Source organism: Lagopus leucura, unplaced genomic scaffold (genome assembly GCF_019238085.1).
Source record: "Lagopus leucura isolate 7727_CA_CO unplaced genomic scaffold, USGS_WTPT01 Super-Scaffold_100002, whole genome shotgun sequence".
Classification (NCBI taxonomy): Eukaryota; Metazoa; Chordata; class Aves; order Galliformes; family Phasianidae; genus Lagopus; species Lagopus leucura.
The window spans coordinates 51,431,819-51,449,733 of NW_024962263.1; the positions used below are offsets into that span (position 1 = coordinate 51,431,819).

At 40.4% G+C, this 17,915-nt stretch overlaps 1 protein-coding gene across 1 annotated transcript in view; it reads left to right on the forward strand.

The window, feature by feature from the left end:
* The first annotated feature begins 2,547 nt into the window (after positions 1-2,547).
* The window catches only part of SNTG1 (syntrophin gamma 1), a 326,387-nt gene continuing 311,019 nt past the window's right edge, over positions 2,548-17,915 (forward strand). Inside the window, exon 1 of the mRNA XM_042869538.1 lies at positions 2,548-2,665. The gene's annotated coding sequence lies outside the window, so the exon portion shown is untranslated. The remainder of the gene's footprint in view (positions 2,666-17,915) is intronic.

Consider the following 17,915-nt stretch of genomic DNA (forward strand, 5'->3'; position numbering starts at 1 on the left):
TACTTTAGCTAGGGAAAAAAAAAAGATTGGGTGCTGTAATAATGTTGCTAAATGAAAAGAGGACAAATGATCTCTCGTAGATAGTCTATATAATTTAAAGGAGGATATAATTTGCTTTCTTGTTGGGTGACATTCTTACTTCCATTCCCTCTTTTTTTTTTTTTTTTTTTTTTTTAAACAGCTTCGTTTATCTGGCTTCAAATTTTGACCACCCTCCTCTCAGCTTCATGCTTAACCCCCACTCCATCTTTTAACACCGTTTCTCTTTTGTCACTCCATCCATGTTAGGAACTTGAGTGCTGTCAGTTTGCTCATGCTGCAGAATCTACCACAGATGGCAGCCCACTACCAGCTTGTTATCCAACATTTCTTAATGAAAATCACCCAGATGACACAAAAGCAATTCTGGCTCACCCACTCTGATTTTTAATGTTCAATCATGCTCTTGTCCTGAAATATGCTTTCTGCTGATGTAAGTATTCTGCCTTGTGTTTGCACTGCCTGAAGCAACAATGCAATACAAACCTAACTTTTTAATCTTGTGTAAAACTGACAGCCACACATATTTCATACAATCACGTGCCATCAGCTTTACAATGATTAAAAAATGCCCACTGTTCATGTGGTTTGTTAGAGTTCATCTTTAGCACATACCAACTGCAAAAAGTTATAACTGGCACATATGCGCTCTAATAAACATAGGAAGAATTTGAAAGATCTTGGCAATGACAATTTTAACACCGTTCTCTTGTAAAAATGGATCTTTCTTGCTTACAAAGACTATCTTACTCTCCATTGTGACATAGACAAGAGATGGGTCTTCAGGAAGAAGGAATTGGAAACTGAGCGTGGGACTGGTTCTATTAGTTAACACTCACTTGGCTTAAGCACTGTGCTGTTCTGATCATCTCCACAGTGTGTGAGCAGAGGGTTACAGTTCTGCTTCTGTGTTTGGCATGGAAGAGTTTTCAATCAATTACATTTCAGTTATTTCAATTCTAAGACATGTGTTTAAATTATCCCAGCTCTAATATATGTATTGTTGTAGTCATTTCTTTCCAGTCTTGTCAGGAGAACTGTCAGTTCACACCACTCAATCTTTCAGCAGAGCCACAGTAGGGCAGATAACTTGGTTGGCTCGTAGCTATCAAGAACTCTGTTAACATCAATCAGTATTAAGAAAGAGGAAAAATAAGGATCTGTATCTCTAGATGAGAACTGAAGTACAAATCTGTTCAATTAGGCATGAAACCTATCACTGCATATTCTCATGCATTTATCAAGTCAGCACTTAACTACATTCTTCAGAGCAACTCTATTATCTGCATGTATCCTGCACGAAGCTTTTAAAATCCTTTTCCCCCTCAATGGCTCACTGCACTTTATTGAAGTTAATATTTATAAAAGCGATTCATAAGGAACACAAACATTTTTATTCGCACCAGCTCTGTGCAAAAAGACCACCACAGGATTCCTAAAGGAATTACTTTTGATTCCACAGTGCCTAAGAAACAAGCTGAGTCGAAAAGGGCGAGCAGATCAGCTGCGGGAAAACTACGCTTAAGCTCTGTTTACCCGGCTTCAAATTTTGACCACCCTCCTCTCGGCTACAGCTCAACACGTGGACGCGGATATGGCCACAGCTACCCTCACCACCCCGCCTGGCAGAGACCCCCGACGGCCGCCTAGGCTCCAAACCGCGGAGGGGCGGCGCCGCGATTCCTCCCCCGCGCCCGCAGCCAGCACGCAGAGGCAGCTTCCCCCGGGTTCCGTGTCTCTCTCCCAGGGTTTATTTGTGCCGCCTCCGCCCCGGGAGCGTGTGCGGCAGCCGCCCCGCGTTGAGCTCTATGCGGGGGCCGTGAGGCAGAGGCTGACTCCGGTGAGCGGGGATGTCGCCGGGCCGACTGCGACTCTGTGAGATTCATAAACCCAGCACAACACTGAGATGGGGATCGATGTGTTTTCTCTCCGGCAAGCGGGCGCTCTGTACCCGCTTAGGAGAAACTGCACGGGAAGTTTGAAGCGGGCAGGAGGGAGGTGGGCAGCACCCTCTCTCCGAGCACTGCGCGCGACTTCCACGCGTCCCGGCAGCTCCAGCTCTACCAGGGGGGCCGGCCCGGGGGAGGGCCGCGCGTCACAGAGGTGGGGCGGCGTCACAAAGCGCCCCGGGAGCTGCGGGCGGGGGTCCCGGGCGGGGCCGGCATCGCCGCGGCGGGCTGCGGCCGCGGTGGCGGCGGCGCGCCGCCTCGCCTCTCCTCGCCTCGCCTGGCCGCTCGCCGCCGCGGAGGGGCGGCGCTGCCTCCCTGCACTCCCCCGCCCGGCGCCCCCGCTCCGTCTCCGGGAAGGGCGCGGGGAGCCCCTCGTTGCCCCTCGGCTCGGCGGCGGAGTTGGAGCCGGCGGCGGCAGCTCGGTGCGATGCCGTGTTAGCCCCCGAGGGAGCGCCGGAGGGAAGGGGCGCGAGTGGCCGGGGCTGCGGCTGGCACCATGGGCACCGGGCTCGGGGGCGAGGCGGACGGGCTCTCTGCGCACTCCGAGTGAGCCCGGAGATGTGCCGGCGCCCGGGGGAAATATTTTGGAAATAGCACGGAGCGGTCCGAGGAGGACGAGCGGCGGCACCCCGTTTCACCAGCTGAGAGGAGGTCGCCCGGCGGTCGTGTACAGGCAAGTAAGCGCTCCTTTTCTTTCTTTGATGTTTGTATTTTATTTGCTTATTTATTTATTTTCCCTGGCTTTTCCCTGCGCCTCGAGTGACTGCTTCTTGCAGCTGTTGGTTGCCTGCGCCGGGTTTGGAGTTCAGTCTCTCGGCGGGTAGGTGCGGGCTGGGCTGGGCTGCAGGGGAGCGCGGTCCCGCATCCCAACGGTACGCGCTGCGCAGTGGCACTGGGGGAGAACTGCGTGCGGGGTGCCCGCGTGTAGCTGCAACAAATGGTGACTTACAGGAATTGGTGTGAAATGTCTTTTTCTTTGTGCTGGGCTGTAACTCTATTGTAGGAGACTCTTAATTGTTTTCTGGCAACAGCAGGGCTGCGTACGAGCATTTCAGATCCTGCCAGGGTTTAAGCTAGTGAAGCTGGAGTTTTGATTTTGATGCCTTTAACTTTCTGGTGTCCTACCTGGAGATTTCCTTTGAGGTGCTTTTGCTGTGAGGTATGGTTTACTCGATCTTGTTTGTTTGTTTGCTTTTACCTGTGGCTACCTATTATCATACTTGGCAATGCCATGAAACAGAAAGTTGACCGTGACGTGCTCAGGATGCAGGACGTGGGCAGCAGGCAGGAGGCTGATTCTGCCCCTGAGGAACTCCACAGGAACAGGCCCATGAGTATATAATCTCCTGCTAAAACCTCAAAGAGCTCTGAACAGACCTGTCACGCTGCAGAGGATGAACCCTCCTGTTCACCGTTCAGCACAGATAGTGTATAAGCTAACAGCCTGCATTCCCCTGTCTACAAAGCACCTGCCTCTGAAATGCAGGGTCTAGAGACATGTTTTCTATGCCAGTTTGGGAGCACACAGAACTTCAGACTGTGTTTAATTAAGTTTGCTGCTATTGATTTTCTTAGCATCTTCTTTCTGAGCCTGAAAACTACAATCGTGTACAGTGACCTTGATGTATGTTGTGTTCGAACATGGGAGCATCGCAGAATAAAAGCAGTTACAGAGATTTATAGTTCAGCTCTGACACTTCACTAAGAGCTCTGGCAGCGCCAAGTTGAAGACGGTAGAGAGGCACTGGGCATGGTGTGTGTACAGGCTCGGGGAAATAGCTCACTTACAGGGATGAAAGTATAAGTTACAGTCTTGGAAGCTCGTGCAGAAATGTCAGCATGGGTGAACATCTGAGGAGTCTGGGATATTTCTTTTTCTAATGAGGGAGACCTCTCGCAAAAGATGTTTGGGGACAATCTCTGAGCTCTTCAGGTTAAGGCACGTTGATTTGCTGACAGGAACAGATCTTTTAATGGGCTACAACAGATGTTTTTACATAGATGCGATGCTAACTGCATTAAAAGCTGTTGACTTGCCAGTACTGTGGACACGTAACTAACTCAAGTTTATAGCAGAAAGATAAAGTAAGCCTTTCCTGTAACAGTGGATGGAGCTCCCTGTGGATAAGCAGGCAAAGGGGAATGTCATTTGTTTCAGTGCAGTTTCAGGAGAGCTTTCCTGTGGTTTGTATTTCTGACTGCCTGAAGGTACTATGAAACACAATTAGAATAACTATTGAAAAATATTGGGACACGAATCAATCCATTACTTTAAACAGCTTCTGTGTCATATCAACAGAGTACAATTTTAAACAAAGTGCATCTCTGGTTTTGCTGTAGCAATTCCTTCCTCTGTTGCAGAGTGGCAGGCTTTCACTAAGCATGTGCAAGGGAGATCATGAAACAGTGAAGCATGCACTGATCTGAACTAATTTGGGCTATGTATTACAGTGATGATTTACACAATTAATACAATTAACTGCTTATAGTTGATTCTATAAATAAATGGGTTTTAAAAATAGTGTCAGCTTTGCCACTTCTGATGCAAATTACGGAACTTTTATTTTCTTTTTGGTTTTTCAAATTAATCAAACGCTGTACTCGCTCTTTGCCTCAAGAGAAAGAAAACATAATTTAATGATGTATCATTTGGCTTTTGCAGTATCTTGTCCAATAGCTATGAGATAATCTAATGAAGGTCCTCGTCACTGAATTAAAGAACATGCTGCTCTAGACTTTCATTTATAGAGAAATTATTATTCTGTTACATGGCCAAAGAACCAAGTTTTCACAGAATCTAGTACAAAAAAGAAACCTTTCTTTTTCTGTTAGGAACTTGAAAGGGGGAAGGTAAGACACGAGGTCTTTAAGGATAAAATTACAAAGCAATGACTTCTAAGATACTGATCAAAACCCTTTATCTTCAGATATTTTCTTTATCTTTGATTTGAAACTTTTCCACATACTTGTAGTTAAGTTTAAATTGTGTAGTTCTTAATTTTAAAAACTAGAGAATGTCTGTTGTACCATTTACTGTAATGCTATTCAAGCATTCTCTCTAATGTGCTGTATCACAGTTTGCTTGTACCTTTTTCAATTAGAGACTTCCAAAGTACAGCACATTCAACTTTATGGCAGGCATTTTTATTTTAATACTATGCAAATCCTTTTAATAGAGAAGGTATTGACTTGATTCAGAGATTTCAGGGTAAGATACTACATTTCTTTCCTGATTTTTTTTTTTTTTTTTTTTAATTTTTTTTCCCCCTGTATTTGCTCAGAGGTGCTGTTTGGCTTGTCAGGCATAACTTGCATCAACTGACAGAAAGCCCTGTAAGCAAAATTAAACATTATCAACAGTTCAATAAGGTTTTGCTTGTCAGTCCAACCCAGATGAGTATGTTATTTCAATCTTAAATCAAACATATATATATATATGTATATATTCATAAAACAACTGTAGTCTGTTCTGAGTTCTTCACTCTGGATTTCTCAGATAAGCACCATTTTTTCATGCTTGTAACTTAGCACTGGTCCTTGTGCCTGAGCCACCACAAACGTTGCCAGTATTCCTTACCAGTAGTCATTGCCAGCTTTGCTTGCATGCATTGTTAAAAAGGTAAGGAGTTGTAGCAAAAAATAAGTGTCAGATGGGTTTAGCATGCAGTCTTTCATGGCCCTTCTCATGGCTGTGCTTTCAGTTCAGGTTTCCAGCATGAGAATTGAATGTGGGTGGGTTGAATCCCAATTTAAGTCTGCTGCATCAACATGTTCCTCTGACAGGCTGCTGTGACATTGGCTCAGCATGACAACGCAGCTAACCTTCTGTATTTACCTTGAGTTTCACCTGCCACAACTGGAGAAGTCCCAAAGCCTTTTTGCCACTGAGGCTAACCTGATTTTTCTGTATTCCTGTCGCAGATCAGAAAGACAAAGCATACATTAAGGAAAAAAAAAAAATAGATTACACCTCAAATATACTGCTCTAATCTACACCAGGGAATGCAGTGGAGGTGCTGTTAGTGAAATTTGCACATGCAGTCATTTTCTAAAGGGAAACACCTGTCCATCTTCAGAGGCTGATGTAGCAGGTGATACACCTATTCATTATGAAGAAGAGGAGATACGTAATAGGGAAGCAAAGCTTTCCTTCATTGTGCACTTCTGATATGGTTGTTGCTGTCATTTGCAGTTGTGAGCTTTGTCTTCAGTAATTAGCTGAAGCTGGCCAAAAGGGGTGGCACAGAGATGTGTAATGAATCTAGAGGAGCAGGAGCTAAGGGCTGATTTTTTTCATGAGGACTTTCTCTCTTCAATTTATTAAAGTAAATATTTTTGCCCTCAGAATGGATTTGGATCTTCCCAGGTTGGAACAGGTGGATGAGGTAGAGCTCATCTCTGACACTGGTGCTTGCAGTATACTTTAGTGGCCACTGAAATTCTTGTGTGAGATGTGGTTGAGGTTAGGGCTGTGAAGGAGCTTACAGTTTCAATCACCATGTACTCAACTAATTGTTGTCAACTCACAATTTTGTGGGTAGTTATAATCTAGATCTAATCTCAAAATTACTGGATTTATTTATTTATTTATTTTCTTTGTCTTCTTTTTATATTTATTTATCTATTTATTTATTTTGCTATGATGTATTTGCTACTTGTTCTTAGGTTTGAGTGTTCCTTGCCGGATCTGATGAGAAGTAAGAATGGGAAAGTCATCGGCAACATTTGTTTCTCTTTCTGTCAGAGATTACAGAGATATTCAAATCATCCTGTACAAATGCTAGGGTCTTGTCCTGCCTTCTGATTCTTTCTTTAGTATAAATATCATTTTGATGTTTTTATTGAACTTAGTGTAAAATGCTCAGTGATTTCAACAGGACTAATACCACGTTCTTGGAACTGAACAGAGTTTGATATTCATCCATCATATAGCCATTATCACTTGCCTTACTAGATTCTTAATTGCATAATTGCTTCTGAAATTCTTTTTGTGAAATGCTTTGCTGTTTTGAAATATATCATCATTCAAAAATATGTGATAGCTTTTTCTAGTCATCTACGTGGCAAAATGTTTTGATTGACTATTTTAATAGTTGTGAATAATGAACTGTATGTTTCAGCTTCTGCTACACAAATGGAGATTGATTTTCTTGGCTTGCTTTTGACCTCTAAAGAAGTAAAGCAATTAGAATTATGTTTGCATCTCTTCTCTCTCCCTTATCATTTCATATATATTATAAACAGACTTTGAGAACTGATGTACATTAATCAGATTTTTTTTTTTTGAGTGAAAAAGGCTGTGAAAATCAATGGCCCTATGTTTGTGTTGCAGCTCCAGATTTCATCACACACAGCTGTCTGCCTGTATGCATTATCAGTTGATATCACAGCTGAATGTTCCTAAATGTGGCAGAATTCACAAAAAGCTCTTTGTACACCTGTTTTAACCAGTTATTAAGTGGCAAGTGTTTATGAGGCAATATATAGAGAGTCGATCAATGCACAGCACTTGTTGTCATGTAGTAAAATACATTCCAATGCATGCACAGAGCTCTTCACTGGGGATAGATTTATGAATAGCAATCAGTGTCAGGCCTATGGGTTTTAAAAACTGGAGTGTCCTCATTCTAATTCCTTATTTTTCTTTTTTTTTTTATGAAACAACTTTATGAACACAGAGGGTAACATAGAATGAACTCTTTTCAAATTCAGTCTTAGGGTTTAATAATGAGAAGGAATGGATTTAAAAGCAAAGTGGTGCTGTAGTTCCAAGAAACTGGAGTCGTTAATGCGCTATGAATATGGCATGATTGGCTGCTGTCAGAGGTGCAGTTAATAGCAGGGTTCCCCTGTTGGCAAACTAAACATCTCTATTAATATAAGTGCAAAAATAACTACTGCACTGCCTTTTCAGCTGGAGCAATGTCTCAGTAAAATACAGTGACATACATGGAAATATATTTATTTATTTATTTTATTTTTTCTTGAAAAAGCTTACTGGTAGACATTTCTAAGCAAAATATATAGAAAATGTAAATAGAAATATGACAGCACCTGAAGATGATCACTTTCATTTTTCTTTTAACCACTGAAATTAGGAAAAACATTCCTTAATGACTGAATATACAAATGCACCATGCCATTAGTCTTTTAGCTAGTTAATTCTTAAGCATCTGCAGTAAAGGCTTGTAACATGCTTCTTTTTACAAGTTACTGTTTTAAGTAATTAGGAGGTTGTCTAGTCTATTTGCTCGGGATGTCTTAATTAAGTTTATCTAAATTTCATGTTATGAATCTGTTTTATGAAGCAACTTCCATTTTTACTGTATTTGAATATATAGCTTTCTCTCCTGAGAGGATGCTGATCTCACTGATCAGTGATTATACATTCTTTGTGTTGTATTACCATGTTCCCAACACCATTTATATAGCTGTATTTTTTTGCAAGATTTTCTTGTGGTCTTGTGTTCCTCTCCCCCTCCAGGGAAAGGTTTATTTTTCTGAGACTTCATTCACTGCATCCTTTGATTAATGGAGAAATCCAGTTGTTAGTGGTGATTAGGTATTCCCATTTATCATGGTGCTTATACACAACGTGCTCTTTCATGTACCTCTTAATTTTTTTTAACATCTTCATAATGCAGTTAAAATATTTTTTCCTGATATTAGAAATGGTTAATGTGCTGCATTATTTATTAACCTCATATAGTATAGTTTGCATCCAGTTCATTGTTTTTTCAAGTCCAAGATTCTGTAGATTTTTGTGCTTTCCTCTGTGTATTTATGTACAACTGTTTAATAATACTTATATGTATATTCTTTGTGTAATGTGTGTTTACAGGATTGCTCTCAGGGTCTTTACTCTTTGAAATCTGATTTTATTTTGACTTTTATAATGGCTCTTCACAATTAGCTGCAGTTGTCTAACTTCAGCAAAGACGTTTGGTGGTTTTTTGTTTTTTTTTTTTAAAGCATTTTAGGAAATGGGAAAACAAGAAATGCTGGAGATGGTTCTCTTTGGGAAATTCCAAAGACATAATCCAGCATCTATACAAAGTAGATGGGAATCTTATTTCTCTAAAATCTGTACATTGTATACAGATTTATTTTGTTTTATTATTTTTTGTTTTATTTTAAGATTACTTCTCTTTTAAGTTTTTCAGGTTTCATTCTGAACTCTTCTGTCCTCTCCCACTCCTTCCTGTCTCTCCCATCCCTAAGGAAATAATGACTTAGGGGTGTAGTTGGAATACCTTAAAAATGAGTTTTGGAGGAGGGTCTATGATGCTGTAGACCTTATTACATGAGATTTGCGGGAACAAAATATGCTTCCTGGTCCAGCCTTGTTCTGTTGCTTCTGCATTTTCTAGAGAAAGCTGCTAATGTACCAAATGTCATAAACTTAAAATAATTGATGTAGAACTGTTTTGTGCTTTTACCATAAATAAGATGGGAAATTCTGTACAGCAAGATACTAACATGGAGATTGGCAGATACGTTTAGTTATAGAAGAAGTCTGTCAGAGATATGTATGTTAGAGAGGTTGTGGATGCCCCATCCCTGGAGTTGTTCAAGGCTGGGTTGGAGGGGACCCTGGGCAGCCTGGTCCAGTATTACATGTGGAGATTGGTGGCCCTGCCTGTGGCGGAGGGGTTGAAGGTTCACTGTCCTTGAGATCCCTTCCAACTCTGGCCATTCTGTGATTCTGAGATTCTGTATGCAGTCCTCAGATTCCTGATTGAAAAGGATGGGGGTGATGGAGGTAAAACTCAGGAAATGATTTAAATATCAAAGGATCCCATCCATGAATACTGGGTCCATCCATGAATAAAGGGAATCTGATCTAGTGAGATGGAATAGCCAGTGGAGGGGGAGAACATTCTGTGCCATAAAAGTCCATCTGGCAAAGACCTGAATCTCCAGTCCTTCAGCTGCCAGATCTGGTGCCTGAGGTGTTTGGAATAATCTACGGGATGTGGATATGTACTAGTTTCAGCTGAGACACCGTTAAGAGCAGGCTGAAGCGCTGGTCGTTGCTGAATGATGGGAGCCTGCGTGGGGCTGGGCTGCCCTGTGGCACAGCTGCCACCATGATGGCGGGAGCAGGGGCGAGGTGGGGCCAGCGCAGGTGCCGGAATGAGGCTGGGAATGAGGCTGGGGTCGTTCTGAGCTGCGTGGCACCGTGCAGAGGGGTGTGAAGCTGCAGGGAGTGAGACAGAGCTGGATTGTTGCTTGGGGGTGCTGTGCGCTGATCAGCGCGGTGAGTCCTTGTGGTTGTACTATTGCATTTTTGTTTCCGTTTTACTCTTGGCTTAGTAAATAGTTTTTGTTTCAGCCTGCCAGTTCTGTTCTGTCTCCAGTTCTCTCTCCTGTCCCATTTCGGGGCGGTGAGTGAATGGCCGTGTGGCGTTCAGCTGCTGTTGGGTTCCTGCGGCAGCTGAGTACTTCTGGGGTGAAATAGGAGCTCATACAACATTTTTTTATTAGTTGTTTATTTCAGCCTCGTGAATCCAGTGGTTTCAAGACAGTCTGATTCTCTGTAGGTGGATGTTCTGACTGGACTGATCATGGATAAGCAGCTGAGAAGCTCTTAGGTCTGTGAGAATAAGTTTGGGGAAGTTGTAGCTTGGTACAGCTCCTACTAGGAGTGCCTTTTGATGGCCTTGTCCGGTGTTCATCAACATAAGTTGTTTACATTCTTAACATTGTGAAGAGACATGATGGTTGCCTTTCCTAAAGAAAAAAAATATAGCAGAGAAGAATCAGGTTTGTTTCCTTGTGACAAATGATAGGGAAAGCTTAAGACCTCATGTGAAGTGTTGCATGAGAAATACCCACAGGCTCAGCATATGCCCTGTAGTACAGAAAAGTAAAGTATAGTAACTTGTTATCATAGGAAATCATGGGAACTTACCCTTTTATGCAGGTGAATGTATCTATATGTGATTTCTTAGGAGAATGAGGTGTGATACAGCTGCTGACCTTAGAGGTTATAAATGTTTGTGCAGGGAGAAATAATATCTTTAATGCAAATTACTCACCCTAGTTGTCCATACTATGGTGACATCAGTGGCCAGGAAGTATTCTCCAAATTTCAATTCTAAAATTCTAAAAGAATCTATATACTTATTTCCTCTACTTCTTTCTTAAGGGAAAGTATAGCATTTCTGTACATAAACAAAACTTTACCCAAACGCAGCAGAAACTTTTAATTACTTCTGATGTTACAAAGGGCATTAGTAATGACTATTCAGCAGATAGAATGACAACCATTCTTAGTGTTGTAATGGGCTAGTAAGCTGTCATGTAGTTGTTCATTATCATGATAGGAATGATAGCGGGCATTTAAGGGTACAGATAGGGAACTTTGATGCTTTTCACTATAGATTTTTTTTTCTCCACCTTTTATTCACAGGAGTCTAAAATGACAAAACACTTTCCCTGTTAACTACTGCATAGTAGGACTGACCACCATGCATGTGCAGCAGTAAGCCTTCTGTACAATTCTTCAGTGGCCACAGGACTGTAAGCCCCAGACTGTCAGTAACTGGAGTAGTAAATATCTAAGCGGACTGTAAGAAAGATGGAGAAAAATGCAGTAGGCTCACTGTTTCAATTCTTTATGCTGTGGAGAGAAGATACGTGTGACCCTTGAAAAGAGGACAAGGAGAAAAGCTGAGGTTTTTATACAAAGCAAACAAAGAATTGTAAGAACAGAAGCAAGATGTTTAGTGAGAGAGCTGCTGCTGGGGCTCTTGAGGGGAAAGTTGTGCTTCTCGTGATTACACTTGTTCAATAATTGAAATATGTCCTTGAAATATGGACCTGCTACTTGTGTGGAAGAGGTTTGTTGGAAGTGTGTTCTCTGTCCATCTGAGAAATATCTAGGAAACTCTGTAGCTGTGCCGCTGTTCTCTGAAAGTCCCATGAGTTTCCCATTTTTAAAGCAAGACCTCATTTGCAGGAATTCATCTGCATCCTTAGACAGCTCCTGTGGGTCCATTTGAGGATGTAGTTGGGATGCTCTGATTCTTAAGGCTGTCTGAGATTGACCTCGTCATGCACTAGAAGCAAAATGAAAATTTATAATGCCCTGAGGTTGTTTCATGGTAGGAGAGACATAGAAATCATCAGGATTTCTTTTCCTTTTTGCCCTGTCATACATTTATATACGTGTGTACCTGGCTCAAGATAAATTGGGCTTTGGGCATGTGCCTATTTTTACGATGGACTCTGCATTAGTTTATTGGCGCTAAATAGAGTTAAGGATCACATTTCACAATTCTGATTTTCTTCGAAAAAATTGTCTAGGTGCCTTTATATTTAGCATGCATGACTGGAACAAATGGCTGGAACCACCTTTAAAGGCAACTGTGAAAGTGTGAAATTATGATTGTGGACTTTTTAAATGCTGCTTCTACTTTTGACACTGTAGATGAGAAGGCTGCTTTGGTGGATCAGGTGTCAATATTACTCCAGTCGTGAAGTGATGCACAAGATTAACATGCATTCTTCATTTTATGTCGCCAGAACTATCTTCTCTGGATGGTGAAATATATTTTAGATTTTTCTAAGTATTTAATTTCTCTACAGGCATTTAAAAAGCAAAAAACCAAAAACCAAAACCCATCCATACTGTACTTTTAAGTTTTGCAGTTACAATAACTTATTTTTTGCAGTTTTTACAGCATGTAAATAGCTGGGGATGACATTTCAGGAAAAGGTAGTCCTTTAAAATATGCACTTGCTGTAGTAATCTATATTTATGCGTAAACCCTGTGTGCATTTGAAACTTGTGGCTTTGTCCCAAACACCCATCTGTTTATTCATAAAAGCATTTTGTTAATTTAAGAAGGTGGTACAATTATGTAAGTAGTCTTTTACTAAAAAGATGTTTTTTTAAGTTATCTGACTGGAATACGCTCTTGTATTTAAAAAATGTGAGAAACAATGGAAAGTATGCTTTTAAATAGCATAGAGAAATGTTAGTCAACAAAATTATGGTCTCTTCCACAAAGCTCTTACACACAGTGCTAGGGCACTTTGAGGTTGCAAGTTAGGGGCAGCGTTTGACCTTTGTGTGTGTTTTTGACTATGCAAACAAATCCAGGGAGCACACCTGCAAGATGCTGTACTTTGGGAATAATGCAATAAACTAATAATGCCTACCTGTGCATCCTTCGATTTGGGTTGGATGTGGGTTGCTGTAGAGTCTGCATCCAGATGATGTGACCAAGGCGATGTATTGTTTAAAATTGTAAAATAAAGGAAAGCAAAAAATCAGTGAAGAAATAACTTATAATTACTGTAGGTGAAATCAGCACAGCTGTGGGCTGAATGGAGGGTCTGGCATAGCCAAGTTCTTATTCACTAATACACAGAAAAGTCACTCCATGATGTACTGAATAAAGCTAATTTAGAAGGGATAGTTGCCTTCTTATTTGTCCCACTACTATTCCTGTACATCAATACCTCAGAATAAATTTAAACTCTTGGCCTGCAATCTCTGGATGTAGTATTTAAATACTCATAGTAATGCCATATGACGCTGTCTCTAGTGATATCTTTTTAGAACTGATTGTGAATAGGCAACTGACCAAATATTTGTCTTCCTCTCAGCTCCAGTAACGCTTTTCTCTTTTGGTGGTTTCTTATGATTCTACTTCCCAGACTGTGAAAATTCATATTTTAAGTAAATAACGATTCTTATTTTTAATCTATGTATATTGCGTTATTTCTGCAGTGTTCTCTAAGAGTCAAGAAATGAAAAGAGAATTAGCTCTTATGCCTGAGTCTGAGTTCCAGTAAACATCCTCCTTATTTGATGAAAATGAAGGCTGTTATGAGTTATGAAATATAAAGGCATTTTTAAGTGGTAAACTTATTGCTCTACATTCAGCAGATATGTAAATTAAAGCATGCTGCTTCTCCTAATCAGAAGGCTCTGTAGTTTCTGTAAAGAGACTGTATGCTGCTCTGCGTATACAGAAGTTGAAGTTCTTGGGATAATTTTCATCTCAGCCTTCATGCACTTGCTTAGAAGGAGATGTTTTGTCAGAAGAAGGTGTGACTTGTGACTGAGTCAGTTCTGTCTTCCTCAGTCATCGAGAGGATATTCTTCTACAGCAAGCTCAGTCTTCATCATTCTGAGAAGTCTTTGATTTATGGATACGTATTAGGCAGCTTCTGAAGTGTGAAGCGATTTATCTGGCAGTCCCTTCCATCTGAGTAGCCACCTGCTGTCTGGGGCTTTGCTGGGGAGCTCCTGTAAAAAGAAAGTAGATGATGCATACCAGAGATTTCTGTAGTGACATCCTTGTTATTTACAAAGATATGGTATTTCCTCTTAGGTGTCAGTGAAAGTGCTGCAGATAGTTGCTTGTAGCAAAAACCCTCTTGTTGCCTTGCAGGGAGCAGATACAGTTCTGTTTTCTCACACAGCTATGATTGATGCTGTGTTTCTTCTTACCAGAGGGTGATGAGGCTCTGGCACAAGCTGCCTGTAGAAGCTGTGGATGCCCTGTCTGTGGAGGTTTTCATGGCCAGGTTGGAGGGGACCCTGGGTAGCTGGATCTGGTGGGTGGCAGCCCTGCCTGCAGTAGGAGGTTGGTGCTTGATTTGTAAGATCCCTTCCAACTTCAAGCCACTTTATGATTCTGTGATTACCTTCCGTGTTAGATGTTGTGTTCTAACAAACCTTCAGCTCCCATGTTTGCAGTTAGCAGGCAATTCTTTCTGGCTCTCCGCTTGGCTGATAGTAGCTGCTTACAGGAGAGCATGCAGTTAGTCTTGAATATTTCTGAGAGTTCCTTTATCTTCAGCGTAAAAATCCTATAACAGCAATGTTAGGATTATAACAGAGGTATAAAATTAATTTGAAGAAGAAATACTAAGTGCTTGAAGTGGAGAATGTTTCTTTATTGTTCACATGGAAAGCAGTGAGTGCAGATGGCACATCTTTTAATGAGGTACAAGGTGCCATCATGATAGAAGTGAAAGCAACTTCAATTAAAAAGACTGTTGGCAACTTGTCCTTAAAACTAGAGGTGTAATGTTTGTTTCTGTGATGGGTTAAAGATACATCTATGCATAGAATAACTGCCTTAATTGTATATATATTACTCTTAAATTGTCAGGCTGTTGAATTTCTGCTTTTCAGCCAATTTTGTTTTCTCAAAGGGATGATAACATTAATAACTTGAGTGTTGGTCACGTTTAGTTTTTTTTGAAGAATAACACTTTTTTCAGTATTTATATTATGATTTGCCTGTATGTTTCTAATGTGTGTGCATACATGCATTTGTAATAGATATACATCTATGTGTTTGCATTAAATGTGATATATTGGGTACCTTTATCAACCCAGGTAGTACTGGAATATGGAAATCTGTACTAAACCCATTTTTGATCTCCACAATGGCCGCATTACTTAACTGGATGTTCCTGGGGCTTCTCTTAGATTACATGCATAGTACTGTGCAAGTGCTGGCATTGACTCTCAGTTGATTTTTTTTGCATGTTGTGTACTCAAGCCTATTCACAGTCACTGCTGAGGGTCATCTTCCAGGCTTGTTATTCTGACTTCATTAACTCTGTTCTTCTCATGCCTCTTGTGGTTCTCCTTCCTCACATCAAGTTGAAGCACTCTATTTACAGCGGTTTTGCTTAGTAAAGCTGTTCATTAGGTTCTGTATTTAGCAGCTTACTGAGATTTTCATTGCTGCCACCCATCCACTACCATCTTAGTTGCTGCTTCTTCCCTTGAAATTCTGTAAAACGTACTTTTGTCTCAAATGAAAGTAAAAATGTCCTACTTAAAACTTGTATCTACTTTTGCAACCTTCAATTGTCAACTAACTTAACTTTCATCTGGAGCTGATTTCTAGCCTAAATGAGAAATTTTGTTCAGTGGTTCATTTTGAATAGTTGAATATAACTTGGTGAGATCTCAGCATCTCATTTTTGAGTGACTGAAGTTTTGTACCTTATTTTTCTCCTCTTACTGCAATGATAGAATCTACCTAACGTATGCTCTTCAGTATTAAAACATCCCATCATAAAGCGTGAAAATAATATTTCTTGTTTTAATAGTGACACTTGCATATTTAATTTATAGTTAATCCCATTCATTTAGTGAAATTCTGGAAGCTACTTGAAGTGAATATTTCTAGACATCTGCCTTGAGGCAGTGCATAGCATACAAGGACAGATTATCTAGAAATTTACTTTCAGCTTGATAAATTTTTTTTTTTTTTTTTTTTTTTTTTTAGTGGATGACTTCAGTGTTTGACATTCGTGACAGAGGTTAATGTTAAATTTTCTTGGACCTGTTTCCACTGGTTCAGAGACAGGAAATTGCATTCAGTTTTCAAATAAAGCAAAAGGACTTAAAAACGAACTGTTTTAACAAAAAAAATTACACACACTTGTTTAACTGCTATATATGCCATTCATTATAGCGAATTAAAAAATAAACAGTGAAGGAGTGAAAGGAAATGTTTCTCTTGAATCAAGACTGTGAAGATGTAGAGTTCGGGGAAACCTGAAAAGGAGATGTGGATCCCGGTAGGTTGTCATCAGCTGCCGCCCAACTAAAATTTGGTTGCCCTGAAATACCATGTGAAATGAACGTACTGCTATAAGAAAGGAGCAGTGAAAGTTTTTTAACTGAAGAGAACCTGGGCTTGGAGGTTGGGTTAGTGAGTGGGATTTTGGGGCTAATTAGGGGCTATGTGAACAACTAATAGCAAAATTGTCCTGTTATGGTTTTTGAGTGAATTGTCTGATCTATAATTTGTTGATGTTTTTATCCCCAACCTGTTTTGTGTAAGTTTTTCTTGTTGCTGAAGTTTCAATGAGCTTGAAAACTGTAAATTGTTTTAATTTAAGCCTTGATATTTTGGTTTTGCAGTATCAGGCCTGTTGAGTGGAGCAATATCTCAACGGGAAACAAACTTCTAAATAAGATTTGCTGTGATCACTGTATACGCTTGAACAAGTTGCTTACATTTCTTCTGGTTCATTTATCCTGTTTAGCTTAAATTCATACTTTGTGAACTCATGGGTAGATACTTGGAGATTTTATTAAGGAATGGTTACGTAAAGGGTTATTTCAATCAGTTAAGAGACAGGGGAGGCATGTAATGTGTTAGGTATTGACTTATGCACGTTTTAGGCTTCAGTATTTGGTATGATCTAGTAGCAGATTTCTGTATACTTAAGATACTTTGTTTCTCTGATGTATCTTTTGGAAGAATGCTATCTGAAGTTGTGAAATAAATTGACTCCTAGGTGCACTTAAAACGAGTTTGTCTAAACTACTTGACATAAATTTAATTTGATACTAAGCCATCTTTGTTCATTTTCCAGTCTCTGTCTTAATGGAGTCTCTGTAAGGAAGAATGTTTGGAGGTCTTAGGATTCATTTACTTTAATAAGCAACTTAAGGAATCTCCTTTCAATCTTTTTGTCTGTCAGTAGAGCCTCAACTGCTAAATAATTTTATTAGTTTTCTGTTACAGTACAGTACAGTTTAGAGAGCTGTAAATTCCCCAAATAAATTACAATTTGTTTGTGTTTAAAAATTTGGAATAGTAAACTTCTTCATGCACTCTGAGAGTTGTGACTTAATTTGCAACATAATGTGAAAAAAATTGATTTGATGTGATGTCACATTTTTCCTGTTTTAAACTGTGAAGTACCAGAGGAATTTGAGTAGAAATGAAGAGGTAGCCTAGTGTGAAGCCAGCTAGCAGTGCTGTAAAATGTACTAATGCTGGCTTCAGCCTCTTTGCAGACAGACTTCTGCATGCCTAGGCCTCTGGCTTCTGTGTTGGCCAACACAGACTTCCAGATCATGCACCCTCATGCAGTGTGAACTCCTGAATTTCTGCCTTACTGATAACTACAGCTTTAGGTGGAGTGTGT